This window comes from Vanacampus margaritifer, chromosome 4, assembly GCF_051991255.1.
Source record: "Vanacampus margaritifer isolate UIUO_Vmar chromosome 4, RoL_Vmar_1.0, whole genome shotgun sequence".
Taxonomy (NCBI): Eukaryota; Metazoa; Chordata; class Actinopteri; order Syngnathiformes; family Syngnathidae; genus Vanacampus; species Vanacampus margaritifer.
Window position 1 is genome coordinate 5,646,720 of NC_135435.1, and position 25,937 is coordinate 5,672,656.

General features: G+C 44.5%; 39 non-coding genes across 39 annotated transcripts; 37 read left to right on the forward strand and 2 right to left on the reverse strand.

Moving 5' to 3' along the window:
- Positions 1 to 4,436: 4,436 nt before the first annotated feature.
- trnav-cac (transfer RNA valine (anticodon CAC)) lies at positions 4,437 to 4,509 on the forward strand. Its single transcript has one exon. It is a non-coding gene; the product is annotated as a tRNA-Val (tRNA).
- A 917-nt stretch (positions 4,510 to 5,426) lies between these two features.
- On the forward strand, positions 5,427 to 5,499 carry trnav-cac (transfer RNA valine (anticodon CAC)). Its single transcript has one exon. It is a non-coding gene; the product is annotated as a tRNA-Val (tRNA).
- A 456-nt stretch (positions 5,500 to 5,955) lies between these two features.
- On the forward strand, positions 5,956 to 6,028 carry trnav-aac (transfer RNA valine (anticodon AAC)). Its single transcript has one exon. It is a non-coding gene; the product is annotated as a tRNA-Val (tRNA).
- Positions 6,029 to 6,286: 258 nt separating this feature from the next.
- Positions 6,287 to 6,359, forward strand: trnav-uac (transfer RNA valine (anticodon UAC)). The gene has a single exon. It is a non-coding gene; the product is annotated as a tRNA-Val (tRNA).
- A 917-nt stretch (positions 6,360 to 7,276) lies between these two features.
- trnav-cac (transfer RNA valine (anticodon CAC)) lies at positions 7,277 to 7,349 on the forward strand. The gene has a single exon. It is a non-coding gene; the product is annotated as a tRNA-Val (tRNA).
- Positions 7,350 to 8,503: 1,154 nt separating this feature from the next.
- On the forward strand, positions 8,504 to 8,576 carry trnav-cac (transfer RNA valine (anticodon CAC)). The gene has a single exon. It is a non-coding gene; the product is annotated as a tRNA-Val (tRNA).
- Positions 8,577 to 8,641: 65 nt separating this feature from the next.
- On the reverse strand, positions 8,642 to 8,713 carry trnad-guc (transfer RNA aspartic acid (anticodon GUC)). Its single transcript has one exon. It is a non-coding gene; the product is annotated as a tRNA-Asp (tRNA).
- Positions 8,714 to 9,163: 450 nt separating this feature from the next.
- Positions 9,164 to 9,236, forward strand: trnav-aac (transfer RNA valine (anticodon AAC)). The gene has a single exon. It is a non-coding gene; the product is annotated as a tRNA-Val (tRNA).
- A 258-nt stretch (positions 9,237 to 9,494) lies between these two features.
- On the forward strand, positions 9,495 to 9,567 carry trnav-uac (transfer RNA valine (anticodon UAC)). The gene has a single exon. It is a non-coding gene; the product is annotated as a tRNA-Val (tRNA).
- A 257-nt stretch (positions 9,568 to 9,824) lies between these two features.
- Positions 9,825 to 9,897, forward strand: trnav-cac (transfer RNA valine (anticodon CAC)). The gene has a single exon. It is a non-coding gene; the product is annotated as a tRNA-Val (tRNA).
- A 725-nt stretch (positions 9,898 to 10,622) lies between these two features.
- Positions 10,623 to 10,694, reverse strand: trnad-guc (transfer RNA aspartic acid (anticodon GUC)). Its single transcript has one exon. It is a non-coding gene; the product is annotated as a tRNA-Asp (tRNA).
- Positions 10,695 to 10,814: 120 nt separating this feature from the next.
- On the forward strand, positions 10,815 to 10,887 carry trnav-uac (transfer RNA valine (anticodon UAC)). The gene has a single exon. It is a non-coding gene; the product is annotated as a tRNA-Val (tRNA).
- Positions 10,888 to 11,144: 257 nt separating this feature from the next.
- On the forward strand, positions 11,145 to 11,217 carry trnav-aac (transfer RNA valine (anticodon AAC)). The gene has a single exon. It is a non-coding gene; the product is annotated as a tRNA-Val (tRNA).
- A 787-nt stretch (positions 11,218 to 12,004) lies between these two features.
- trnav-aac (transfer RNA valine (anticodon AAC)) lies at positions 12,005 to 12,077 on the forward strand. Its single transcript has one exon. It is a non-coding gene; the product is annotated as a tRNA-Val (tRNA).
- Positions 12,078 to 12,335: 258 nt separating this feature from the next.
- trnav-uac (transfer RNA valine (anticodon UAC)) lies at positions 12,336 to 12,409 on the forward strand. The gene has a single exon. It is a non-coding gene; the product is annotated as a tRNA-Val (tRNA).
- Positions 12,410 to 12,998: 589 nt separating this feature from the next.
- On the forward strand, positions 12,999 to 13,071 carry trnav-aac (transfer RNA valine (anticodon AAC)). The gene has a single exon. It is a non-coding gene; the product is annotated as a tRNA-Val (tRNA).
- A 787-nt stretch (positions 13,072 to 13,858) lies between these two features.
- On the forward strand, positions 13,859 to 13,931 carry trnav-aac (transfer RNA valine (anticodon AAC)). The gene has a single exon. It is a non-coding gene; the product is annotated as a tRNA-Val (tRNA).
- A 258-nt stretch (positions 13,932 to 14,189) lies between these two features.
- Positions 14,190 to 14,262, forward strand: trnav-uac (transfer RNA valine (anticodon UAC)). The gene has a single exon. It is a non-coding gene; the product is annotated as a tRNA-Val (tRNA).
- A 589-nt stretch (positions 14,263 to 14,851) lies between these two features.
- On the forward strand, positions 14,852 to 14,924 carry trnav-aac (transfer RNA valine (anticodon AAC)). Its single transcript has one exon. It is a non-coding gene; the product is annotated as a tRNA-Val (tRNA).
- A 787-nt stretch (positions 14,925 to 15,711) lies between these two features.
- Positions 15,712 to 15,784, forward strand: trnav-aac (transfer RNA valine (anticodon AAC)). Its single transcript has one exon. It is a non-coding gene; the product is annotated as a tRNA-Val (tRNA).
- Positions 15,785 to 16,042: 258 nt separating this feature from the next.
- trnav-uac (transfer RNA valine (anticodon UAC)) lies at positions 16,043 to 16,115 on the forward strand. The gene has a single exon. It is a non-coding gene; the product is annotated as a tRNA-Val (tRNA).
- Positions 16,116 to 16,704: 589 nt separating this feature from the next.
- trnav-aac (transfer RNA valine (anticodon AAC)) lies at positions 16,705 to 16,777 on the forward strand. The gene has a single exon. It is a non-coding gene; the product is annotated as a tRNA-Val (tRNA).
- A 258-nt stretch (positions 16,778 to 17,035) lies between these two features.
- On the forward strand, positions 17,036 to 17,108 carry trnav-uac (transfer RNA valine (anticodon UAC)). Its single transcript has one exon. It is a non-coding gene; the product is annotated as a tRNA-Val (tRNA).
- A 257-nt stretch (positions 17,109 to 17,365) lies between these two features.
- Positions 17,366 to 17,438, forward strand: trnav-cac (transfer RNA valine (anticodon CAC)). Its single transcript has one exon. It is a non-coding gene; the product is annotated as a tRNA-Val (tRNA).
- Positions 17,439 to 18,224: 786 nt separating this feature from the next.
- Positions 18,225 to 18,297, forward strand: trnav-aac (transfer RNA valine (anticodon AAC)). Its single transcript has one exon. It is a non-coding gene; the product is annotated as a tRNA-Val (tRNA).
- Positions 18,298 to 18,555: 258 nt separating this feature from the next.
- trnav-uac (transfer RNA valine (anticodon UAC)) lies at positions 18,556 to 18,628 on the forward strand. Its single transcript has one exon. It is a non-coding gene; the product is annotated as a tRNA-Val (tRNA).
- Positions 18,629 to 19,414: 786 nt separating this feature from the next.
- On the forward strand, positions 19,415 to 19,487 carry trnav-aac (transfer RNA valine (anticodon AAC)). Its single transcript has one exon. It is a non-coding gene; the product is annotated as a tRNA-Val (tRNA).
- Positions 19,488 to 20,075: 588 nt separating this feature from the next.
- On the forward strand, positions 20,076 to 20,148 carry trnav-cac (transfer RNA valine (anticodon CAC)). The gene has a single exon. It is a non-coding gene; the product is annotated as a tRNA-Val (tRNA).
- A 257-nt stretch (positions 20,149 to 20,405) lies between these two features.
- On the forward strand, positions 20,406 to 20,478 carry trnav-aac (transfer RNA valine (anticodon AAC)). Its single transcript has one exon. It is a non-coding gene; the product is annotated as a tRNA-Val (tRNA).
- A 588-nt stretch (positions 20,479 to 21,066) lies between these two features.
- Positions 21,067 to 21,139, forward strand: trnav-cac (transfer RNA valine (anticodon CAC)). The gene has a single exon. It is a non-coding gene; the product is annotated as a tRNA-Val (tRNA).
- A 786-nt stretch (positions 21,140 to 21,925) lies between these two features.
- On the forward strand, positions 21,926 to 21,998 carry trnav-aac (transfer RNA valine (anticodon AAC)). Its single transcript has one exon. It is a non-coding gene; the product is annotated as a tRNA-Val (tRNA).
- A 258-nt stretch (positions 21,999 to 22,256) lies between these two features.
- trnav-aac (transfer RNA valine (anticodon AAC)) lies at positions 22,257 to 22,329 on the forward strand. Its single transcript has one exon. It is a non-coding gene; the product is annotated as a tRNA-Val (tRNA).
- A 587-nt stretch (positions 22,330 to 22,916) lies between these two features.
- trnav-cac (transfer RNA valine (anticodon CAC)) lies at positions 22,917 to 22,989 on the forward strand. The gene has a single exon. It is a non-coding gene; the product is annotated as a tRNA-Val (tRNA).
- Positions 22,990 to 23,576: 587 nt separating this feature from the next.
- trnav-cac (transfer RNA valine (anticodon CAC)) lies at positions 23,577 to 23,649 on the forward strand. Its single transcript has one exon. It is a non-coding gene; the product is annotated as a tRNA-Val (tRNA).
- Positions 23,650 to 23,906: 257 nt separating this feature from the next.
- trnav-aac (transfer RNA valine (anticodon AAC)) lies at positions 23,907 to 23,979 on the forward strand. Its single transcript has one exon. It is a non-coding gene; the product is annotated as a tRNA-Val (tRNA).
- A 258-nt stretch (positions 23,980 to 24,237) lies between these two features.
- trnav-uac (transfer RNA valine (anticodon UAC)) lies at positions 24,238 to 24,310 on the forward strand. Its single transcript has one exon. It is a non-coding gene; the product is annotated as a tRNA-Val (tRNA).
- Positions 24,311 to 24,567: 257 nt separating this feature from the next.
- trnav-cac (transfer RNA valine (anticodon CAC)) lies at positions 24,568 to 24,640 on the forward strand. Its single transcript has one exon. It is a non-coding gene; the product is annotated as a tRNA-Val (tRNA).
- A 786-nt stretch (positions 24,641 to 25,426) lies between these two features.
- trnav-aac (transfer RNA valine (anticodon AAC)) lies at positions 25,427 to 25,499 on the forward strand. The gene has a single exon. It is a non-coding gene; the product is annotated as a tRNA-Val (tRNA).
- Positions 25,500 to 25,757: 258 nt separating this feature from the next.
- trnav-uac (transfer RNA valine (anticodon UAC)) lies at positions 25,758 to 25,830 on the forward strand. The gene has a single exon. It is a non-coding gene; the product is annotated as a tRNA-Val (tRNA).
- The last annotated feature ends 107 nt before the right edge of the window (positions 25,831 to 25,937 follow it).

Below are 25,937 nucleotides of genomic sequence, written 5' to 3' on the forward strand. Positions count from 1 at the left end.
AATGAAGATGTCTATGGTAGACATATGCGTAAATATAGTACTACTACTTGCTATAGTGTAGTGATCAAATTCAAATAAAACCACAAAATAAATAAATGAATAAATTAAAAATAGTTTGAAAAACAAAATATTTTGGGGGAATTTTTTATTTTATTTTTTCTTGGAAATTGAATGACAACAAGCAGTGTTCTCTTGCTATGACAACAAGCAGTGTTCTCTTGCTATGATCTCATCTCCCTCTGTCTGTTCCGAGTGTATAAATGTTTCAGGCAGGTTCAATCTTTGACTGAAAGGTGTTTCACTTGGGTGACTCAACCAAAAAGTGCTGGAAATGGAATGGACAGCACGCTGCTTGATGTTCAGAGTGGACGGCGAACTGAACAATGGTCACTTTCGGGGGGGAAGTGACCACACGGACTGCGAAAAGGATGGTACACTGTAAATCCGCTCGTCCTGTGACTGTTCAATGACTCTTATGCATTGTTTGAGCATAATGTCCAGCAACTTTTCGAGCAGACAGGATTATCATCGATTCTGCCATGATAAACTTTTCCTGAGAACTCCAGTGCACAAAGCCCAGTGCCCGCTTTGAACTTTGCCCTGCATAAACTGCTATCGACAAGGACAGGAAGGAATATGAACTCCAGTTGTGGACTCAAAGTTCTGGAATCATCTGAGTTTGGTGCCTGAGGTCGTATGTTGTATTCTGTTTGTAGACATTTGCACTCTGTACTATGTCAGAATGGAGATGTGATCTATAGCAACGCAGTTTCGGAAATTGAGAACATCTTATGTGAATTAGGGTAGTATAAAATTTATTCTAATCTTTAAATACTATATTTTCCGTTGTTTGATGCTTGTTGAATTTGGCCTTCTATTTTTTTTCTTTTTCCCATTTCTCTTTTATAACTTTGGCTTCTCAGAGTGAACTCAGATATGGAACACTTACGGCGAATTTGCTGGTTAAATTTTTAATTTTTGATTTAGGTCGCAGCACTGATTTTTAATTGGGTCATGATCTGCAAAGTTGCCTGCTGTGTTTTTACAAGCCCCCACTACTCTGTAGAAGAGGTGAGGTTAGTTAGCATTTTAAGAATACTTTTTGGTTGGTTTAAAGTAGGGATTTTGTTTTGTTTTTCTGATTATAACTCGTTTCTTTTATTAGTTGAGATGGCAGATATTTGGAAGATTTGTGACCTGCAATAGATTAATGGGGTTATTTTAAAAAAAAATCTTCTCCTCCTGACCCTAAAAGTCCTCCGCTGCAGTATCTTAATTTACATCTGCTTAAGTTGTTTGTTTTTCTCACTTTAAGTTGCCTGAACAGGATTCAAATTTACATTACAAACTCTTGCCTCAAAGGCTTTTGTTTTGATGGCTCATGGCTAGCTCAGCTGGAGATCTTTTTGTAGTTCTGGTGTTGGCCAAATTGTCACAATTTGGTTGTTTTTCTAATCTACAGGACACAAGGTGTCTGTTTTTTCCTCTTTGAAGCAGCAATTTGGAAGCGGCTGCAGTTTTCACATTCAGGTCTGAAATGATCAAAATTGATCATTATCAGATGGGGGAATGACTGGTCTGTCTGTGTATGGTTGAAAAGGAAGTCTGATGTGAGAATGACTGGTCTGTCTGTGTATCAAAAGGAAGTCTGATGTGAGAATGAAGTTTGGTGTGAGGAATTTACAGGCAGAGAATGGAGAGGATTTTGACCATGGGAGGAAAAGTAAGTTCTACAAAGATGACAAAAGACGACCCGAATAGCAGAAATACGGTAAGTATGTTCCATTTCAGAAACAATTGAAAAGTATAATTTCTAGAGCCCATGGAATATGCCATTTAGGTGTGGAAGGAACATTGACACACCTAGGTGACATTTTTTCATGAGACAAGTTGTTAAAAATGAACTGCAGTGTTTATTTAAGGTATAAGTATAAATCTCTTCTCAGACTGTTCATGGCCCGGCCGGACATGAATAGTTCTGAGTTAAGATGATGTTGTTTTAAATTATTCACACTGCTATAATAAGAAACCAGCGTTAAAAATACAGAAATTTGATGTACGACAAAGAGCACATTTATGCTAAATCTACAACAGTAAATATCATGGTAAAATATTTGATTAATCATTATTTACCATCATAAGGGTTCCTAGGAACACTTCATAAGATATAGAAACAATTAACATTTGCTAACAAAAAACCAGGTGCTCTTTTCAAAGTAAAGAATGAAGACTATGTATGTTATGAGTGACTAAATGAAAATGATTTTGCACACAGATTGGTTTGCTGATCATAATGGTGGGGGCCACATCCACCACATGTGAGCCACGAGGTCCCAGGCTCATCAATCACATCAATTGACCCCGACCGAGGGGGTTGACTAAGCTGCTGATCTGCGCCCACACCAATTGGAGCCATCTAACGGATCCCACCACACCCGGTTCCAGTGTCTACCTGACAAGCTGCCCAAGGACGCGGAGGAAAGAAGATTCATTGGAGTGCCTTTTCCCTGGGCACGGATTGAGTCACAGTGGGAATGAAGTCCCGTGACCTTTCCTGCGATCTCTGGCAGTGAGCCAGGGTTCGGAAAGAGGCTGACAAACGCCTCTTTTTTAAAAAAAAAAAAAATTGATTGACCAACTGTCGAACACACTTTTCATTCAACAAAGACCTTCATCACGAGATGGCTTCGAGGGACGGACACATCTGCTATTGCGTCGTGACACTTAACCACTTCACATACTGTTATGCCTCACATTTATTATGCCCCTTCCACCGAATTTTTTAATGAATCAAACTGAATTTTGACTGCTAAGCCCCTCTATCTATCTTTTTCTCTCTCTCTCACCTGCTATTCTTATTTCTAAACTCCACACATAAACATTGCTTCATTTTGCGACGATCAAGATCCGCGCTGGACTTTCTCTCTAGACTATTGTGGGATTAAATGTCCGGTTTTTGAACTTATAGAAGTTCAATGGTAGGACTGAAGACATTTAACATTTTCAATTTGATGTTTTACTGTTTTTGAATTTACTTATAGGCATATCAATGTGATATAATCATGAGTGTTTAAAAGAATACAGTGGGATGGTGATTTGGTGGACTTTATTTGATCTTCGTACCCTCAATGCTGTTGGAGGGGGAATGTGCATGATGTTGTCAGAGTCTCTTGTCATTAGAGACTAAAGGTCTGGGGTCAGATCCTGATTGCATTTGTTCCCCCAATCAAGAAGGGGAACTGTATAAAGATGTCTGTTTACCATCAACCTTACACCTTTGTTCAATCTAGGAGATGACATGTCTGTCCTTTGTTCAATCAAGAGCCGGGAGGAGGATCCTTTTATCCTTTGGTTATAAATGAGTGGATGTTCTGTAAATTGTCACACACTTGGGGGGTTCACATCGCATTCAGATGTAGGTGTCCTGACTGTGTCTTTAGAAGCTTCTAAATAAATTCTTGCAAGAAAACTTCTTCATCAGATCCTGAATACAATTATTTTGGACATGCAAAGATTGCACTTAATATAGTAATCAAATAATGCCTTCACCTGATAAATGTATAGATACTATACACTATACTAACGAGGAAAGAAAGTCTATACAGCTACCTACTGGTCGGGTGTAGAGGGGAACCTGTCCTCGAAAACTGGAAAAGCCAGCCAGCTAGGCTGATTTAGAGCATTGTTAACAAGTTTAAGTTCAGATTCTGTTTCCATAGTGTAGTGGTTATCAAGTTTGCCTTTGAAGACATTTAATATTTTCAATTTGTGGTTTTACTGTTTTTGAATTTACTTATAGACATATAGATGTGATATAATCATGAGTGTTTAATAGAATACAGTGGAATAATGATTTTGTGAACTTTATTTTATCCTCTCATCCTCAAAGCTATTAAAGATAGGAATGTGCATGATGTTATGAGCCTTTTGTCATTGGAGTCTAAAAGTCTGGGGTTAGATCCTAATTACATTTGTTACCCCAGCCAAGAAGGGGAACTGTATGTAAATGTCTGTTTACTAATAAGATTACACCTTTGTCCAACCTGGAATCAACATGTCTGTATGTAAACGTCTGCTTACTAACAACATTACACCTTTGTTCAATCTAGGAGATGACATGTCTGCCCTTTGTTCAATCAAGAGCCGGGAGGAGGAACCTTTTATCTTTTGAGTATAAATGAGTCGATGTTCTGTAAATTGTCACATACTTGGGGGCTGCACGTTGCATTCAGATGTGAGTGTCCTGACTGTGTCTTTAGAAGCTTCTAAATAAATTCTTGCAAGAAAACTTCTTCATCAGATCCTGAATTATTTGGACACGCAAAGATTACACTTAATATAGGTAATAATTCCTTCAGAACCTGTCCTTGAAAACTGGAAAAGCCAGCCAGCTAGGCTTATTTAGAGCATTGCTAACAAGTTGAAGCTCAGAGTCTGTTTCCATAGTGTAGTGGTTATCACGTTCGCTTCACACGCGAAAGGTCCCTGGCTCGAGACCAGGTGGAAACATGACCATTTTCTTTGTATTGGTAATAAAAACTGAGAATCGAAAAGATTGTTTTCACAAATACAACCTCCCCGTCGGGGAATTCAACCCCGGTCTTCCCCGTGACAGGGGGAGATACTATCCACTATACTAACTAGGAAAGAAGGGCTATACAATTACCTCCTGGTCGGGTGGAGAGGGGAACCTGTCCTCGAAAACTGGAAAAGCCAGCCAGCTAGGCCTATTTAGAGCATTGTTAACAAGTTTAGCTTCAGATTCTGTTTCCATAGTGTAGTGGTTATCAAGTTTGCCTTTCAAGAAACAGGTCACTGGCTCAAGACCGGGTGGAAACATGACCATTTTCTTTGTATTTGTAATAAAAACTGAGCATCGAAAAGATTGTTTTCACAAATACCAACTCCCCGTCGGGGAATTCAACCCCGGTCTTCCCCGTGACAGGGGGAGATACTATCTACTATACTAACTGGGAAAGAAGGGCTATACAACTACCTTTGGGTCGGGTGTAGAGGTGAACCTGTCCTAGAAAACTGGAAAAGCCAGCCAGCTAGTTTGATTTCCGGCAGTGCTAACATGTTAAAGTTAAGCGCCTCTTTCCATAGTGTAGTGGTTATTACATTCGCCTCACATGCGAAAGGTCAATGGCTCGAGACCGGGTGGAAACATGATCATTTTCTTTGTATTTGTAATAAAAGCTGAGCATCGAAAAGATTGTTTTCACAAATACCACCTCCCCGTCGGGGAATTCAACCCCGGTCTTCCCCGTGACAGGGGGAGATACTATCCACTACACTAACTAGGAAAGAAGGCCTATACAACTACCTCCTGGTCGGGTGTAGAGGGTAACCTGTCCATGAAAACCGGAAAGGCCATTCAGCTAGGCTTATTTAGAGCATTGCTAACAAGTTCAAATTCAGAGACTGTTTCCATAGTGTAGTGGTTATCACGTTCGCCTCACACGCAAAAGGTCCCCGGCTCGAGACCGGGTGGAAACATGGCAATTTTCTTCAAATTTGCAATGAAAACTGAGCATCCAATTGATTGTTTTCATAAACACCACCTCCCCGTCGGGTACTCGAACCCCGGTCTTCCCCGTGACAGGGGGAGATATTATCCACTATACTAATGAGGAAAGAAGGGCTATACGAGTACCTCCTAATCGGGGGTAGAGGGGAACCTGTCCTTGAAAACTGGATAAGCCAGCCAGCTAGGCAGATTTAGAATATTGCTAACAAGTTCAAATTCAGAGACTGTTTCCATAGTCTAGTGGTTATCACGTTCGCTTCACAGGCGAAAGGTCCCTGGCTCCAGACAGGGTGGTAACATGTCAATTTTCTTTAAATTTGCGAAGAAAACTACCTCCTGGTAGAGGGGAACCTGTCCTTGAAAACTGGAAAAGCGAGCCATTAGTTTGATTTCCGGCAGTGCTAACAAGTTTAAGTTAAGCGTGTGTTTCCATAGTGTAGTGGTTATCACGTTCGCCTAACACGCGAAAGGTCCCTGGCTCGAGACCGGGTGGAAACATGACCATTTTTCTTTGTATTTGTAATAAAAACTGAGCATCAAAAAGTTTGTTTTCACAAATACCACCTGCCCGTCGGGGAATTCAACCCCGGTCTTCCCCGTGACAGGGGGAGATACTATCCACTATACTAACTAGGAAAGAAGGGCTATACAACTACCTCCTGGTCGGGTGTAGAAGGCAGCCTGTCTTTGAAAACTGGAAAAGCCAGCCAGCTAGGCTGATCTTCAGCAGTGCTAACAAGTTTAAGCTCAAATTCTGTTTCCATAGTGTAGTGGTTATCACGTTCGCCTTACACGCGAAAGGTCCCTGGCTCGAGACCGGGTGGAAACATGACCATTTTCTTTGTATTTGCAATGAAAACTGATCATCCAAAAGATTGTTTTCACAAACACCACCTACCCGTCGGGGAATCGAACCTCTGTCTTCCCCATGACAGGGGGGGATACTATCCACTATACTAACGAGGAAAGAAGGGCTATACTACTACTCCCTGGTCGGGGGTAGAGGGGAACCTGTCCTTGAAAACTGGAAAATCGAGCCAGCTAGGCTTATTTAGAGCATTATTAACAATTTGAAGTTCAGAATTTGTTTCCATAGTGTAGTGGTTATCACGTTTGCCTCACACGCGAAAGCTCCCTGGCTCGAGACCGGGTGGAAACATGACCATTTTCTTTGTATTTGTAATAAAAACTGAGCATCGAAAAGATTGTTTTCACAAATACCACCTACCCGTCGGGGAATTCAACCCCGGTCTTCCCCGTGACAGGGGGAGATACCATCCACTACACTAACTAGGAAAGAAGGCCTATACAACTACCTCCTGGTCGGGGGTAGAGGGGAACCTGTCCTCGAAAACTGGAAAAGCCAGCCAGCTAGGCTGATTTAGAATATTGCTAACAAGGTGAAGTTCAGAGTCTGTTTCCATAGTGTAGTGGTTATCACGTTTCCCTCACACGCGAAAGGTCCCTGGCTCGAGACCGGGTGGAAACATGACCATTTTCTTTGTATTTGCAATAAAAACTGGGCATCGAAAAGATTGTTTTCACAAACACCACCTCCTCGTCGGGGAATCCAACCCCGGTCTTCCCCGTGACAGGGGGAGATACTATGCACTATACTAACGAGGAAAGAAGGGCTATACTACTACTCCCTGGTCGGGGGTAGAGGGGAACCTGTCCTTGAAAACCGGAAAGGCCAGCCAGCTAGGCTTATTTAGATCATTGCTAACAAGTTGAAGTTCAGGGTCTGCTTCCATAGTGTAGTGGTTATCACGTTTGCCTCACACGCAAAAGGTCCCCGGCTCGAGACCGGGTGGAAACATGGCAATTTTCTTCAAATTTGCAATGAAAACTGAGCATCCAATTGATTGTTTTCATAAACACCACCTCCCCGTCGGGTACTCGAACCCCGGTCTTCCCCGTGACAGGAGGAGATACTATCCACTATACTAACGAGAAAAGAAGGGCTATACTTCTTCTTCCTGGTCGGGGGTAGAGGGGAACCTGCCCTCAAAAACTGGAAAAGCCAGCCAACGAGTTTGATTTCCGGCAGTGCTAACAAGTTTAAGTTAAGCGTGTGTTTTGAAGGCATTATTTGATTACTTTATTAAGTGTAATCTTTTACGTGTTCAAATAAATCAGAATTGCGATCTCATGAAGAAGTTTTCCTTGCAAGGATTTATTAAGAGCTCTTAAGACACAGGAAAAACGCTTACATACGAAAAGTCATGATAAGCCCCCAGTGTGTAGAAAATATGAAAACTCCCAGTGTCTTTATACTAGTAGAAAAGGTTCTCTCCGCCTCTTATATTTGACAGAGAGATAGTGTTGAGAATAAGCAGGCACAAGATACTGACATGTTCATCTCAGCTTTCCACCAGCTTCGGAGAAATGATGTAGACAGGCTTTGACCTTGGACCTTCAGTTTTTACGACCAAATGACTAATGACAAGAGAGTTTGACAACTACTAAAACATACACATTCCTATCTCAAGATATGGTGAGGAGTAAGAGCTTCAAATGTATTTCACAAAATCATTATCACATTGTTTTTCATTTAACTACGCATAATTATATAACATCTATATACCTATAACTAAATTCCAAAACAGTAAAAATATAAATTGAAAAAGTTAAATGTCAACAATTTCCATAGTGTAGTGGTTATCACGTTCGCCTAACACGCAAAAGGTCACCGGCTCGAGACCGGGTGGAAACATGACCATTTTCTTTGTATTTGCAATGAAAACTGAGCATCCAAAAGCTTGTTTTCACAAACACAACCTCCCCGTCAGGGAATCGAACCCCAGTCTTCCCCGTGACAGGGGGAGATACTATCCACTATACTAACGAGGAAAGAAGGGCTATACTACTACTCCCTGGTCGGGGGTAGAGGGGAACCTGTCCTTGAAAACTGGAAAAGCCAGCCAGCTAAGCTTATTTAGAGTATTGCTTACAAGTTGAAGATCAGAATCTGTTTCCATAGTGTAGTGGTTATCACGTTCGCCTCACACGCGAAAGGTCCCTGGCTCGAGACCGGGTGGAAACATGACCATTTTCTTTGTATTTGCAATAAAAACTTGGCATCGAAAAGATTGTTTTCACAAACACCACCTCCCCGTCGGGGAATCGAACCCCGGTCTTCCCCGTGACAGGGGGAGATACTATCCACTATACTAACGAGGAAAGAAGGGCTGTACTAATACTCCCTGGTCGGGGGTAGAGGGGAACCTGTCCTTGAAAACTGGAAAAGCCAGCCAGCTAGGCTTATTTAGAGCATTGCTAACATGCTGTAGTTCAAAGTCTGTTTCCATAGTGTAGTGGTTGTCAAGTTTGCTTCACATGTGAAAGGTCCCTGGCTCGAGACCGGGTGGAAACATGACCATTTTCTTTGAATTTGTAATAAAAACTGAGCATCGAAAAGATTGTTTTCACAAATACCACCTCCCCGTCGGGGAATTCAACCCTGATCTTTCCCGTGACAGGGGGAGATACTATCCACTATACTAACTAGGAAAGAAGGGCTGTACAATTACCTACGGGTCGGGTGTAGAGGGGAACCTGTCCTCGAAAACTGGAAAAGCCAGCCAGCTAGTTTGATTTCCGGCAGTGCTAACAAGTTTAAGTTAAGCGTGTGTTACCATAGTGTAGTGGTTATCACGTTTGCCTAACACGCGAAAGGTCCCCGGCTCGAGACCGGGTGGAAACATGACCATTTTTCTTTGTATTTGTAATAAAAACTGAGCATCAAAAAGTTTGTTTTCACAAATACCACCTGCCCGTCGGGGAATTCAACCCCGGTCTTCCCCGTGATAGGAGAAGATACTATCCACTATACTAAGTAGGAAAGAAGGGCTATACAACTACCTCCTGGTCGGGTTTAGAAGGCAACCTGTCTTTGAAAACTGGAAAAGCCAGCCAGCTAGGCTGATTTTCAGCAGTGCTAACAAGTTTAAGCTCAAATTCTGTTTCCATAGTGTAGTGGTTATCACGTTCGCCTTACACGCGAAAGGTCCCTGGCTCGAGACCGGGTGGAAACATGACCATTTTCTTTGTATTTGCAATGAAAACTGATCATCCAAAAGATTGTTTTCACAAACACCACCTCCCCGTCTGGGAATCAAACCCCCGTCTTCCCCATGACAGGGGAAGATACTATCCACTACACTAACGAGGAAAGAAGGGCTATACTACTACTCCCTGGTCGGGGGTAGAGGGGAACCTGTCCTTGAAAACTGGAAAAGCCAACCAGCTAGTCTTATTTAGAGCATTGCTAACAAGTTGAAGATCAGAATCTGTTTCCATAGTGTAGTGGTTATCACGTTCGCCTCACACGCGAAAGGTCCCTGGCTCGAGACCGGGTGGAAACATAACCATTTACTTTGTATTTGTAATAAAAACTGAGAATCGAAAAGATTGTTTTCACAAATACAACCTCCCCGTCGGGGAATTCAACCCCGGTCTTCCCCGTGACAGGGGGAGATACTATCTACTATACTAACTAGGAAAGAAGGGCTATACAACTACCTATGGGTCGGGTGTAGAGGTGAACCTGTCCTCGAAAACTGGAAAAGCCAGCCAGCTAGTTTGATTTCCGGCAGTGCTAACATGTTTAAGTTAAGCGCGTCTTTCCATAGTGTAGTGGTTATCACGTTCGCCTCACACGCGAAAGGTCCCTGGCTCGAGACCGGGTGGAAACATGACCATTTTCTTTGTATTTGTAATAAAAACTGAGCATCGAAAAGATTGTTTTCACAAATACCACCTCCCCGTCGGGGAATTCAACCCTGGTCTTCCCCGTGACAGGGGGAGATACTATCTACTATACTAACTGGGAAAGAAGGGCTATACTACTACCTCCTGGTTGGGGGTAGAAGGGAACCTGTCCTTGAAAACTGGAAAAGCCAGCCAGCTAGGCCTATTTAGAGCATTGTTAACAAGTTTAACTTCAGATTCTGTTTCCATAGCTTAGTGGTTATCAAGTTTGCCTTTCAAGAAACAGGTCCCTGGCTCGAGACCGGATGGAAACATGACCATTTTCTTTGTATTTGCAATAAAAACTGGGCATCGAAAATATTGTTTTCACAAATACCACCTCCCCGTCGGGGAATCGAACCCCGGTCTTCCCCGTGACAGGGGGAGATACTATCCACTATACTAACGAGGAAAGAAGGGCAACACTACTACTCACTGGTCGGGGGTAGAGGGGAACCTGTCCTTGAAAACTGGAAAAGCCAGCCAGCTAGGCTTATTTAGAGCATTGCTAACAAGTTGAAGTTCAGAGTCTGTTTCCATAGTGTAGTGGTTATCACGTTCACCTTACAGGCGAAAGGTCCCTGGCTCGAGACCGGGTGGAAACATGACCATTTTCTTTGTATTTGCAATGAAAACTGATCATCCAAAAGATTGTTTTCACAAACACCACCTCCACGTCGGGGAATCGAACCCCCGTCTTCCCCGTGACAGGGAGGGATACTATCCACTATACTAATGAGGAAAGAAGGGCTATACTACTACTCCCTGGTCGGGGGTAGAGGGGAACCTGTCCTTGAAAACTGGAAAATCGAGCCAGCTAGGCTTATTTAGAGCATTGCTAACAAGTTGAAGTCCAAAGTCTGTTTCCATAGTGTAGTGGTTATCACGTTCGCCTAACACGCGATAGGTCCCCGAATCGAGACCGGGTGGAAACATGACCATTTTTCTTTGTATTTGTAATAAAAACTGAGCATCGAAAAGTTTGTTTTCACAAATACCACCTGCCCGTCGGGGAATTCAACCCCGGTCTTCCCCGTGACAGGGGGAGATACTATCCACTATACTAACTAGGAAAGAAGGGCTATACAACTACCTCCTGGTCGGGTGTAGAGGGTAACCTGTCCATGAAAACCGGAAAGGCCATTCAGCTAGGCTTATTTAGAGCATTGCTAACAAGTTGAAGTTCAGAGTCTGCTTCCATAGTGTAGTGGTTATCACGTTCGCCTCACACGCAAAAGGTCCCCGGCTCGAGACCGGGTGGAAACATGGCAATTTTCTTCAAATTTGCAATGAAAACTGAGCATCCAATTGATTGTTTTCATAAACACCACCTCCCCGTCGGGTACTCGAACCCCGGTCTTCCCCGTGACAGGGGGAGATATTATCCACTATACTAATGAGGAAAGAAGGGCTATACGAGTACCTCCTAATCGGGGGTAGAGGGGAACCTGTCCTTGAAAACTGGATAAGCCAGCCAGCGAGGCAGATTTAGAATATTAATAACAAGTTCAAATTCAGAGTCTGTTTCCATAGTCTAGTGGTTATCACGTTCGCTTCACAGGCGAAAGGTCACTGGCTCCAGACAGGGTGGTAACATGTCATTTTTCTTTAAATTTGCGAAGAAAACTACCTCCTGGTAGAGGGGAACCTGTCCTTGAAAACTGGAAAAGCGAGCCATTAGTTTGATTTCCGGCAGTGCTAACAAGTTTAAGTTAAGCGTGTGTTTCCATAGTGTAGTGGTTATCACGTTCGCCTAACACGCGAAAGGTCCCTGGCTCGAGACCGGGTGGAAACATGACCATTTTTCTTTGTATTTGTAATAAAAACTGAGCATCAAAAAGTTTGTTTTCACAAATACCACCTGCCCGTCGGGGAATTCAACCCCGGTCTTCCCCGTGACAGGGGGAGATACTATCCACTATACTAACTAGGAAAGAAGGGCTATACAACTACCTCCTGGTCGGGTGTAGAAGGCAACCTGTCTTTGAAAACTGGAAAAGCCAGCCAGCTAGGCTGATCTTCAGCAGTGCTAACAAGTTTAAGCTGAAATTCTGTTTCCATAGTGTAGTGGTTATTTACGTTCGCCTTACACGCGAAAGGTCCCTGGCTCGAGACCGGGTGGAAACATGACCATTTTCTTTGTATTTGCAATGAAAACTGATCATCCAAAAGATTGTTTTCATAAACACCACCTCCCCGTCGGGTACTCGAACCCCGGTCTTCCCCGTGACAGGGGGAGATACTATCCACTATACTAACGAGGAAAGAAGGGCTATACTACTACTCACTGGTCGGGGGTAGAGGGGAACCTGTCCTTGAAAACTGAAAAAACGCCAGCCAGCTAGGCTTATTTAGAGCATTGTTAACAAGTTGTAGTTCAAAGTCCGTTTCCATAGTGTAGTGGTTGTCAAGTTTGCTTCACATGCGAAAGGTCCCTGGCTCGAGACCGGGTGGAAACATGACCATTTTCTTTGAATTTGTAATAAAAACTGAGCATCGAAAAGATTGTTTTCACAAATACCACCTCCCCGTCGGGGAATTCAACCCTGGTCTTCCCCGTGACAGGGGGAGATACTATCCACTATACTAACTAGGAAAGAAGGGCTGTACAACTACCTATGGGTCGGGTGTAGAGGGGAACCTGTCCTCGAAAACTGGGAAAGCCAGCCAGCTAGTTTGATTTCCGGCAGTGCTAACAAGTTTAAGTTAAGCGTGTGTTTCCATAGTGTAGTGGTTATCACGTTCGCCTAACACGCGAAAGCTCCCCGGCTCGAGACCGGGTGGAAACATGACCATTTTTCTTTGTATTTATAATAAAAACTGAGCATCAAAAAGTTTGTTTTCACAAATACCACCTGCCCGTCGGGGAATTCAACCCCGGTCTTCCCCGTGATAGGGGGAGATACTATCCACTATACTAACTAGGAAAGAAGGGCTATACAACTACCTCCTGGTCGGGTGTAGAGGGCAACCTGTCCATGAAAACCGGAAAGGCCATTCAGCTAGGCTTATTTAGAGCATTGCTAACAAGTTGAAGTTCAGAGTCTGCTTCCATAGTGTAGTGGTTATCACGTTCGCCTCACACGCAAAAGGTCCCCGGCTCGAGACCGGGTGGAAACATGGCAATTTTCTTCAAATTTGCAATGAAAACTGAGCATCCAATTGATTGTTTTCATAAACACCACCTCCCCGTCGGGTACTCGAACCCCGGTCTTCCCCGTGACAGGGGGAGATATTATCCACTATACTAATGAGGAAAGAAGGGCTATACGAGTACCTCCTAATCGGGGGTAGAGGGGAACCTGTCCTTGAAAACTGGATAAGCCAGCCAGCTAGGCAGATTTAGAATATTGCTAACAAGTTCAAATTCAGAGACTGTTTCCATAGTCTAGTGGTTATCACGTTCGCTTCACAGGCGAAAGGTCCCTGGCTCCAGACAGGGTGGTAACATGTCAATTTTCTTTAAATTTGCGAAGAAAACTACCTCCTGGTAGAGGGGAACCTGTCCTTGAAAACTGGAAAAGCGAGCCATTAGTTTGATTTCCGGCAGTGCTAACAAGTTTAAGTTAAGCGTGTGTTTCCATAGTGTAGTGGTTATCACGTTCGCCTAACACGCGAAAGGTCCCTGGCTCGAGACCGGGTGGAAACATGACCATTTTTCTTTGTATTTGTAATAAAAACTGAGCATCAAAAAGTTTGTTTTCACAAATACCACCTGCCCGTCGGGGAATTCAACCCCGGTCTTCCCCGTGACAGGGGGAGATACTATCCACTATACTAACTAGGAAAGAAGGGCTATACAACTACCTCCTGGTCGGGTGTAGAAGGCAACCTGTCTTTGAAAACTGGAAAAGCCAGCCAGCTAGGCTGATCTTCAGCAGTGCTAACAAGTTTAAGCTGAAATTCTGTTTCCATAGTGTAGTGGTTATCACGTTCGCCTTACACGCGAACGGTCCCTGGCTCGAGACCGGGTGGAAACATGACCATTTTCTTTGTATTTGCAATGAAAACTGATCATCCAAAAGATTGTTTTCATAAACACCACCTCCCCGTCGGGTACTCGAACCCCGGTCTTCCCCGTGACAGGGGGAGATACTATCCACTATACTAACGAGGAAAGAAGGGCTATACTACTACTCACTGGTCGGGGGTAGAGGGGAACCTGTCCTTGAAAACTGAAAAAACGCCAGCCAGCTAGGCTTATTTAGAGCATTGCTAACAAGTTGTAGTTCAAAGTCCGTTTCCATAGTGTAGTGGTTGTCAAGTTTGCTTCACATGCGAAAGGTCCCTGGCTCGAGACCGGGTGGAAACATGACCATTTTCTTTGAATTTGTAATAAAAACTGAGCATCGAAAAGATTGTTTTCACAAATACCACCTCCCCGTCGGGGAATTCAACCCTGGTCTTCCCCGTGACAGGGGGAGATACTATCCACTATACTAACTAGGAAAGAAGGGCTGTACAACTACCTATGGGTCGGGTGTAGAGGGGAACCTGTCCTCGAAAACTGGAAAAGCCAGCCAGCTAGTTTGATTTCCGGCAGTGCTAACAAGTTTAAGTTAAGCGTGTGTTTCCATAGTGTAGTGGTTATCACGTTCGCCTAACACGCGAAAGGTCCCCGGCTCGAGACCGGGTGGAAACATGACAATTTTTCTTTGTATTTATAATAAAAACTGAGCATCAAAAAGTTTGTTTTCAGAAATACCACCTGCCCGTCGGGGAATTCAACCCCGGTCTTCCCCGTGATAGGGGGAGATACTATCCACTATACTAACTAGGAAAGAAGGGCTATACAACTACCTCCTGCTCGGGTGTAGAGGGCAACCTGTCCATGAAAACCGGAAAGGCCATTCAGCTAGGCTTATTTAGAGCATTGCTAACAAGTTGAAGTTCAGAGTCTGCTTCCATAGTGTAGTGGTTATCACGTTCGCCTCACACGCAAAAGGTCCCCGGCTCGAGACCGGGTGGAAACATGGCAATTTTCTTCAAATTTGCAATGAAAACTGAGCATCCAATTGATTGTTTTCATAAACACCACCTCCCCGTCGGGTACTCGAACCCCGGTCTTCCCCGTGACAGGGGGAGATATTATCCACTATACTAATGAGGAAAGAAGGGCTATACGAGTACCTCCTAATCGGGGGTAGAGGGGAACCTGTCCTTGAAAACTGGATAAGCCAGCCAGCTAGGCAGATTTAGAATATTGCTAACAAGTTCAAATTCAGAGACTGTTTCCATAGTCTAGTGGTTATCACGTTCGCTTCACAGGCGAAAGGTCCCTGGCTCCAGACAGGGTGGTAACATGTCAATTTTCTTTAAATTTGCGAAGAAAACTACCTCCTGGTAGAGGGGAACCTGTCCTTGAAAACTGGAAAAGCGAGCCATTAGTTTGATTTCCGGCAGTGCTAACAAGTTTAAGTTAAGCGTGTGTTTCCATAGTGTAGTGGTTATCACGTTCGCCTAACACGCGAAAGGTCCCTGGCTCGAGACCGGGTGGAAACATGACCATTTTTCTTTGTATTTGTAATAAAAACTGAGCATCAAAAAGTTTGTTTTCACAAATGCCACCTGCCCGTCGGGGAATTCAACCCCGGTCTTCCCCGTGACAGGGGGAGATACTATCCACTATACTAACTAGGAAAGAAGGGCTATACAACTACCTCCTGGTCGGGTGTAGAAGGCAACCTGTCTTTGAAAACTGGAAAAGCCAGCCAGCTAGGCTGATCTTCAGCAGTGCTAACAAGTTTAAGCTGAAATTCTGTTTCCATAGTGTAGTGGTTATCACGTTCGCCTTACACGCGAAAGGTCCCTGGCTCGAGACCGGGTGGAAACATGACCATTTTCTTTGTATTTGCAATGAAAACTGATCATCCAAAAGATTGTTTTCATAAACACCACCTCCCCGTCGGGTACTCGAACCCCGGTCTTCCCCGTGACAGGGGGAGATACTATCCACTATACTAACGAGGAAAGAAGGGCTATACTACTACTCACTGGTCGGGGGTAGAGGGGAACCTGTCCTTGAAAACTGAAAAAACGCCAGCCAGCTAGGCTTATTTAGAGCATTGCTAACAAGTTGTAGTTCAAAGTCCGTTTCCATAGTGTAGTGGTTGTCAAGTTTGCTTCACATGCGAAAGGTCCCTGGCTCGAGACCGGGTGGAAACATGACCATTTTCTTTGAATTTGTAATAAAAACTGAGCATCGAAAAGATTGTTTTCACAAATACCACCTCCCCGTCGGGGAATTCAACCCTGGTCTTCCCCGTGACAGGGGGAGATACTATCCACTATACTAACTAGGAAAGAAGGGCTGTACAACTACCTATGGGTCGGGTGTAGAGGGGAACCTGTCCTCGAAAACTGGAAAAGCCAGCCAGCTAGTTTGATTTCCGGCAGTGCTAACAAGTTTAAGTTAAGCGTGTGTTTCCATAGTGTAGTGGTTATCACGTTCGCCTAACACGCGAAAGGTCCCCGGCTCGAGACCGGGTGGAAACATGACAATTTTTCTTTGTATTTATAATAAAAACTGAGCATCAAAAAGTTTGTTTTCACAAATACCACCTTTCCGTCGGGGAATTCAACCCCGGTCTTCCCCGTGATAGGGGGAGATACTATCCACTATACTAACTAGGAAAGAAGGGCTATACAACTACCTCCTGGTCGGGTTTAGAAGGCAACCTGTCTTTGAAAACTGGAAAAGCCAGCCAGCTAGGCTGATTTTCAGCAGTGCTAACAAGTTTAAGCTCAAATTCTGTTTCCATAATGTAGTGGTTATCACGTTCGCCTTACACGCGAAAGGTCCCTGGCTCGAGACCGGGTGGAAACATGACCATTTTCTTTGTATTTACAATGAAAACTGATCATCCAAAAGATTGCTTTCACAAACACCACCTCCCCGTCGGGGAATCGAACCCCTGTCTTCCCCGTGACATGGGGAGATACTATCCACTATACTAACGAGGAAAGAAGGGCTATACTACTACTACCTGGTCGGGGGTAGAGGGGAACCTGTCCTTGAAAACTGGAAAATCAAGCCAGCTAGGCTTATTTAGAGCATTATTAACAAGTTGAAGTTCAGAATTTGTTTCCATAGTGTAGTGGTTATCACGTTCGCCTCACACGCGAAAGGTCCCTGGCTCGAGACCGGGTGGAAACATGACCATTTTCTTTGTATTTGTAATAAAAACTGAGCATCGAAAATATTGTTTTCACAAATACCACCTCCCCGTCGGGGAATTCAACCCCGGTCTTCCCCGTGACAGGGGGAGATACTATCCACTACACTAACTAGGAAAGAAGGCCTATACAACTACCTCCTGGTCGAGTGTAGAGGGTAACCTGTCCATGAAAACCGGAAAGGCCATTCAGCTAGGCTTATTTAGAGCATTGCTAACAAGTTGAAGTTCAGAGTCTGCTTCCATAGTGTAGTGGTTATCACGTTCGCCTCACACGCAAAAGGTCCCTGGCTCGAGACTGGGTGGAAACATGGCAATTTTCTTCAAATTTGCAATGAAAACTGAGCATCCAATTGATTGTTTTCATAAACACCACCTCCCCGTCGGGTACTCGAACCCCGGGCTTCCCCGTGACAGGGGGAGATATTATCCACTATACTAATGAGGAAAGAAGGGCTATACGAGTACCTCCTAATCGGGGGTAGAGGGGAACCTGTCCTTGAAAACTGGATAAGCCAGCCAGCTAGGCAGATTTAGAATATTGCTAACAAGTTCAAATTCAGAGTCTGTTTCCATAGTCTAGTGGTTATCACGTTCGCTTCACAGGCGAAAGGTCCCTGGCTCCAGACAGGGTGGTAACATGTCAATTTTCTTTAAATTTGCGAAGAAAACTACCTCCTGGTAGAGGGGAACCTGTCCTTGAAAACTTGAAAAGCGAGCCATTAGTTTGATTTCCGGCAGTGCTAACAAGTTTAAGTTAAGCGTGTGTTTCCATAGTGTAGTGGTTATCACGTTCGCCTAACACGCGAAAGGTCCCTGGCTCGAGACCGGGTGGAAACATGACCATTTTTCTTTGTATTTGTAATAAAAACTGAGCATCAAAAAGTTTGTTTTCACAAATACCACCTGCCCGTCGGGGAATTCAACCCCGGTCTTCCCCGTGACAGGGGGAGATACTATCCACTATACTAACTAGGAAAGAAGGGCTATACAACTACCTCCTGGTCGGGTGTAGAAGGCAACCTGTCTTTGAAAACTGGAAAAGCCAGCCAGCTAGGCTGATCTTCAGCAGTGCTAACAAGTTTAAGCTCAAATTCTGTTTCCATAGTGTAGTGGTTATCACGTTCGCCTTACACGCGAAAGGTCCCTGGCTCGAGACCGGGTGGAAACATGACCATTTTCTTTGTATTTGCAATGAAAACTGATCATCCAAAAGATTGTTTTCACAAACACCACCTCCCCGTCGGGGAATCGAACCTCCGTCTTCCCCATGACAGGGGGGGATACTATCCACTATACTAACGAGGAAAGAAGGGCTATACTACTACTCCCTGGTCGGGGGTAGAGGGGAACCTGTCCTTGAAAACTGGAAAATCGAGCCAGCTAGGCTTATTTAGAGCATTATTAACAATTTGAAGTTCAGAATTTGTTTCCATAGTGTAGTGGTTATCACATTCACCTTACAGGCGAAAGGTCCCTGGCTCGAGACCGGGTGGAAACATGACCATTTTCTTTGTATTTGCAATGAAAACTGAGCATCCAATTGATTGTTTTCATAAACAACACCTCCCCGTCGGGTACTCGAACCCCGGTCTTCCCCGTGACAGGGGGAGATATTATCCACTATACTAATGAGGAAAGAAGGGCTATACGAGTACCTCCTAATCGGGGGTAGAGGGGAACCTATCCTTGAAAACTGGATAAGCCAGCAAGCTAGGCAGATTTAGAATATTGCTAACAAGTTCAAATTCAGAGTCTGTTTCCATAGTGTAGTGGTTATCACGTTCGCTTCACAGGCGAAAGGTCCCTGGCTCCAGACAGGGTGGTAACATGTCAATTTTCTTTAAATTTGCGAAGAAAACTACCTCCTGGTAGAGGGGAACCTGTCCTTGAAAACTGGAAAAGCGAGCCATTAGTTTGATTTCCGGCAGTGCTAACAAGTTTAAGTTAAGCGTGTGTTTCCATAGTGTAGTGGTTATCACGTTCACCTAACACGCGAAAGGTCCCTGGCTCGAGACCGGGTGGAAACATGACCATTTTTCTTTGTATTTGTAATAAAAACTGAGCATCAAAAAGTTTGTTTTCAGAAATACCACCTGCCCGTCGGGGAATTCAACCCCGGTCTTCCCCGTGACAGGGGGAGATACTATCCACTATACTAACTAGGAAAGAAGGGCTATACAACGACCTCCTGGTCGGGTGTAGAAGGCAACCTGTCTTTGAAAACTGGAAAATCGAGCCAGCTAGGCTGATTTAGAATATTGCTAACAAGGTGAAGTTCAGAGTCTGTTTCCATAGTGTAGTGGTTATCACGTTTCCCTCACACGCGAAAGGTCCCTGGCTCGAGACCGGGTGGAAACATGACCATTTTCTTTGTATTTGCAATAAAAACTGGGCATCGAAAAGATTGTTTTCACAAACACCACCTCCCCGTCGGGGAATCGAACCCCGGTCTTCCCCGTGACAGGGGGAGATACTATCCGCTATACTAACAAGGAAAGAAGGGCTATACTACTACTCACTGGTCGGGGGTAGAGGGGAACCTGTCCTTGAAAACTGGAAAAGCCAGCAAGCTAGGCTTATTTAGAGCATTGCTAACAAGTTGAAGTTCAAAGTTTGTTTCCATAGTGTAGTGGTTATCACGTTTGCTTCACACGCGAAAGGTCCCTGGCTCGAGACCGGGTGGAAACATGACCATTTTCTTTGAATTTGTAATAAAAACTGAGCATCGAAAAGATTGTTTTCACAAATACCACCTCCCCGTCGGGGAATTCAACCCCGGTCTTCCCCGTGACAGGGGGAGATACTATCCACTATATTAACTAGGAAAGAAGGGCTATACAACTACCTATGGGTCGGGTGAAGAGGGGAACCTGTCCTCGAAAACTGGAAAAGCCAGCCAGCTAGTTTGATTTCCGGCAGTGCTAACAAGTTTAAGTTAAGCGTGTGTTTCCATAGTGTAGTGGTTATCACGTTCGCCTAACACGCGAAAGGTCCCCGGCTCGAGACCGGGTGGAAACATGACCATTTTTCTTTGTATTTGTAATAAAAACTGAGCATCAAAAAGTTTGTTTACAGAAATACCACCTGCCCGTCGGGGAATTCAACCGCGGTCTTCCCCGTGACAGGGGGAGATACTATCCACTATACTAACTAGGAAAGAAGGGCTATACAACTACCTCCTGGTCAGGTGTAGAAGGCAACCTGTCTTTGAAAACTGGAAAAGCCAGCCAGCTAGGCTGATTTTCAGCAGTGCTAACAAGTTTAAGCTCAAATTCTGTTTCCATAGTGTAGTGGTTATCACATTCACCTTACACGCGAAAGGTCCCTGGCTCGAGACTGGGTGGAAACATGACCATTTTCTTTGTATTTGCAATGAAAACTGATCATCCAAAAGATTGTTTTCACAAACACCACCTCCCCGTCGGGGAATCGAACCCCCGTCTTCCCCGTGACAGGGAGGGATACTATCCACTATACTAATGAGGAAAGAAGGGCTAGACTACTACTCCCTGGTCGGGGGTAGAGGGGAACCTGTCCTTGAAAACTGGAAAATCGAGCTAGCTAGGCTTATTTAGAGCATTATTAACAAGTTGAAGTTCAGAATTTGTTTCCATAGTGTAGTGGTTATCACGTTCGCCTCACACGCAAAAGGTCCCTGGCTCGAGACCGGGTGGAAACATGACCATTTTCTTTGTATTTGTAATAAAAACTGAGCATCGAAAATATTGTTTTCACAAATACCACCTCCCCGTCGGGGAATTCAACCCCGGTCTTCCCCGTGACAGGGGGAGATACTATCCACTACACTAACTAGGAAAGAAGGCCTATGCAACTACCTCCTGGTCGGGTGTTGAGGTTAACCTGTCCATGAAAACCGGAAAGGCCATTCAGCTAGGCTTATTTAGAGCATTGCTAACAAGTTGAAGTTCAGAGTCTGCTTCCATAGTGTAGTGGTTATCACGTTCGCCTCACACGCAAAAGGTCCCCGGCTCGAGACCGGGTGGAAACATGGCAATTTTCTTCAAATTTGCAATGAAAACTGAGCATCCAATTGATTGTTTTCATAAACAACACCTCCCCGTCGGGTACTCGAACCCCGGTCTTCCCCGTGACAGGGGGAGATATTATCCACTATACTAATGAGGAAAGAAAGGCTATACGAGTACCTCCTAATCGGGGGTAGAGGGGAACCTGTCCTTGAAAACTGGATAAGCCAGCCAGCTAGGCAGATTTAGAATATTGCTAACAAGTTCAAATTCAGAGTCTGTTTCCATAGTCTAGTGGTTATCACGTTCGCTTCACAGGCGAAAGTTCCCTGGCTCCAGACAGGGTGGTAACATGTCAATTTTCTTTAAATTTGCGAAGAAAACTACCTCCTGGTAGAGGGGAACCTGTCCTTGAAAACTGGAAAAGCGAGCCATTAGTTTGATTTCCGGCAGTGCTAACAAGTTTAAGTTAAGTGTTTGTTTCCATAGTGTAGTGGTCATCACGTTCGCCTAACACGCGAAAGGTCCCTGGCTCGAGACCGGGTGGAAACATGACCATTTTTCTTTGTATTTGTAATAAAAACTGAGCAACAAAAAGTTTGTTTTCACAAATACCACCTGCCCGTCGGGGAATTCAACCCCGGTCTTCCCCGTGACAGGGGGAGATACTATCCACTATACTAACTAGGAAAGAAGGGCTATACAACTACCTATGGGTCGGGTGTAGAGGGGAACCTGTCCTCGAAAACTGGAAAAGCCAGCCAGCTAGTTTGATTTCCGGCAGTGCTAACAAGTTTAAGTTAAGCGTGTGTTTCCATAGTGTAGTGGTTATCACGTTCGCCTAACACGCGAAAGGTCCCCGGCTCGAGACCGGGTGGAAACATGACCATTTTTCTTTGTATTTGTAATAAAAACTGAGCATCAAAAAGTTTGTTTTCAGAAATACCACCTGCCCGTCGGGGAATTCAACCGCGGTCTTCCCCGTGACAGGGGGAGATACTATCCACTATACTAACTAGGAAAGAAGGGCTATACAACTACCTCCTGGTCAGGTGTAGAAGGCAACCTGTCTTTGAAAACTGGAAAAGCCAGCCAGCTAGGCTGATTTTCAGCAGTGCTAACAAGTTTAAGCTCAAATTCTGTTTCCATAGTGTAGTGGTTATCACATTCACCTTACACGCGAAAGGTCCCTGGCTCGAGACTGGGTGGAAACATGACCATTTTCTTTGTATTTGCAATGAAAACTGATCATCCAAAAGATTGTTTTCACAAACACCACCTCCCCGTCGGGGAATCGAACCCCCGTCTTCCCCGTGACAGGGAGGGATACTATCCACTATACTAATGAGGAAAGAAGGGCTATACTACTACTCCCTGGTCGGGGTAGAGGGGAACCTGTCCTTGAAAACTGGAAAATCGAGCTAGCTAGGCTTATTTAGAGCATTATTAACAAGTTGAAGTTCAGAATTTGTTTCCATAGTGTAGTGGTTATCACGTTCGCCTCACACGCGAAAGCTCCCTGGCTCGAGACCGGGTGGAAACATGACCATTTTCTTTGTATTTGTAATAAAAACTGAGCATCGAAAAGATTGTTTTCACAAATACCACCTACCCGTCGGGGAATTCAACCCCGGTCTTCCCCGTGAAAGGGGGAGATACCATCCACTACACTAACTAGGAAAGAAGGCCTATACAACTACCTCCTAGTCGGGGGTAGAGGGGAACCTGTCCCCGAAAACTGGAAAAGCCAGCCAGCTAGGCTGATTTAGAATATTGCTAACAAGGTGAAGTTCAGAGTCTGTTTCCATAGTGTAGTGGTTATCACGTTTCCCTCACACGCGAAAGGTCCCTGGCTCGAGACCGGGTGGAAACATGACCATTTTCTTTGTATTTGCAATAAAAACTGGGCATCGAAAAGATTGTTTTCACAAACACCACCTCCTCGTCGGGGAATCGAACCCCGGTCTTCCCCGTGACAGTAGGAGATACTATCCGCTATACTAACAAGGAAAGAAGGGCTATACTACTACTCACTGGTCGGGGGTAGAGGGGAACCTGTCCTTGAAAACTGGAAAAGCCAGCCAGCTAGGCTTATTTAGAGCATTGCTAACAAGTTGAAGTTCAAAGTCCGTTTCCATAGTGTAGTGGTTATCACGTTCGCTTCACACGCGAAAGGTCCCTGGCTCGAGACCGGGTGGAAACATGACCATTTTCTTTGAATTTGTAATAAAAACTGAGCATCGAAAAGATTGTTTTCACAAATACCACCTCCCCGTCGGGGAATTCAACCCCGGTCTTCCCCGTGACAGGGGGAGATACTATCCACTATATTAACTAGGAAAGAAGGGCTATACAACTACCTATGGGTCGGGTGTAGAGGGGAACCTGTCCTCGAAAACTGGAAAAGCCAGCCAGCTAGTTTGATTTCCGGCAGTGCTAACAAGTTTAAGTTAAGCGTGTGTTTCCATAGTGTAGTGGTTATCACGTTCGCCTAACACGCGAAAGGTCCCCGGCTTGAGACCGGGTGGAAACATGACCATTTTTTTTTGTATTTATAATAAAAACTGAGCATCAAAAAGTTTGTTTTCACAAATACCACCTGCCCGTCGGGGAATTCAACCCCGGTCTTCCCCGTGATAGGGGGAGATACTATCCACTATACTAACTAGGAAAGAAGGGCTATACAACTACCTCCTGGTCGGGTTTAGAAGGCAACCTGTCTTTGAAAACTGGAAAAGCCAGCCAGCTAGGCTGATTTTCAGCAGTGCTAACAAGTTTAAGCTCAAATTCTGTTTTCATAATGTAGTGGTTATCACGTTCGCCTTACACGCGAAAGGTCCCTGGCTCGAGACCGGGTGGAAACATGACCATTTTCTTTGTATTTACAATGAAAACTGATCATCCAAAAGATTGCTTTCACAAACACCACCTCCCCGTCGGGGAATCGAACCCCCGTCTTCCCCGTGACAGGGGGAGATACTATCCACTATACTAACGAGGAAAGAAGGGCTATACTACTACTACCTGGTCGGGGGTAGAGGGGAACCTGTCCTTGAAAACTGGAAAATCAAGCCAGCTAGGCTTATTTAGAGCATTATTAACAAGTTGAAGTTCAGAATTTGTTTCCATAGTGTAGTGGTTATCACGTTCGCCTCACACGCGAAAGGTCCCTGGCTCGAGACCGGGTGGAAACATGACCATTTTCTTTGTATTTGTAATAAAAACTGAGCATCGAAAATATTGTTTTCACAAATACCACCTCCCCGTCGGGGAATTCAACCCCGGTCTTCCCCGTGACAGGGGGAGATACTATCCACTACACTAACTAGGAAAGAAGGCCTATACAACTACCTCCTGGTCGAGTGTAGAGGGTAACCTGTCCATGAAAACCGGAAAGGCCATTCAGCTAGGCTTATTTAGAGCATTGCTAACAAGTTGAAGTTCAGAGTCTGCTTCCATAGTGTAGTGGTTATCACGTTCGCCTCACACGCAAAAGGTCCCTGGCTCGAGACTGGGTGGAAACATGGCAATTTTCTTCAAATTTGCAATGAAAACTGAGCTTCCAATTGATTGTTTTCATAAACACCACCTCCCCGTCGGGTACTCGAACCCCGGTCTTCCCCGTGACAGGGGGAGATATTATCCACTATACTAATGAGGAAAGAAGGGCTATACGAGTACCTCCTAATCGGGGGTAGAGGGGAACCTGTCCTTGAAAACTGGATAAGCCAGCCAGCTAGGCAGATTTAGAATATTGCTAACAAGTTCAAATTCAGAGTCTGCTTCCATAGTCTAGTGGTTATCACGTTCGCTTCACAGGCGAAAGGTCCCTGGCTCCAGACAGGGTGGTAACATGTCAATTTTCTTTAAATTTGCGAAGAAAACTACCTCCTGGTAGAGGGGAACCTGTCCTTGAAAACTGGAAAAGCGAGCCATTAGTTTGATTTCCGGCAGTGCTAACAAGTTTAAGTTAAGCGTGTGTTTCCATAGTGTAGTGGTTATCACGTTCGCCTAACACGCGAAAGGTCCCTGGCTCGAGACCGGGTGGAAACATGACCATTTTTCTTTGTATTTGTAATAAAAACTGAGCATCAAAAAGTTTGTTTTCACAAATACCACCTGCCCGTCGCGGAATTCAACCCCGGTCTTCCCCGTGACAGGGGGAGATACTATCCACTATACTAACTAGGAAAGAAGGGCTATACAACTACCTCCTGGTCGGGTGTAGAAGGCAACCTGTCTTTGAAAACTGGAAAAGCCAGCCAGCTAGGCTGATCTTCAGCAGTGCTAACAAGTTTAAGCTCAAATTCTGTTTCCATAGTGTAGTGGTTATCACGTTCGCCTTACACGCGAAAGGTCCCTGGCTCGAGACCGGGTGGAAACATGACCATTTTCTTTGTATTTGCAATGAAAACTGATCATCCAAAAGATTGTTTTCACAAACACCACCTCCCCGTCTGGGAATCGAACCTCCGTCTTCCCCATGACAGG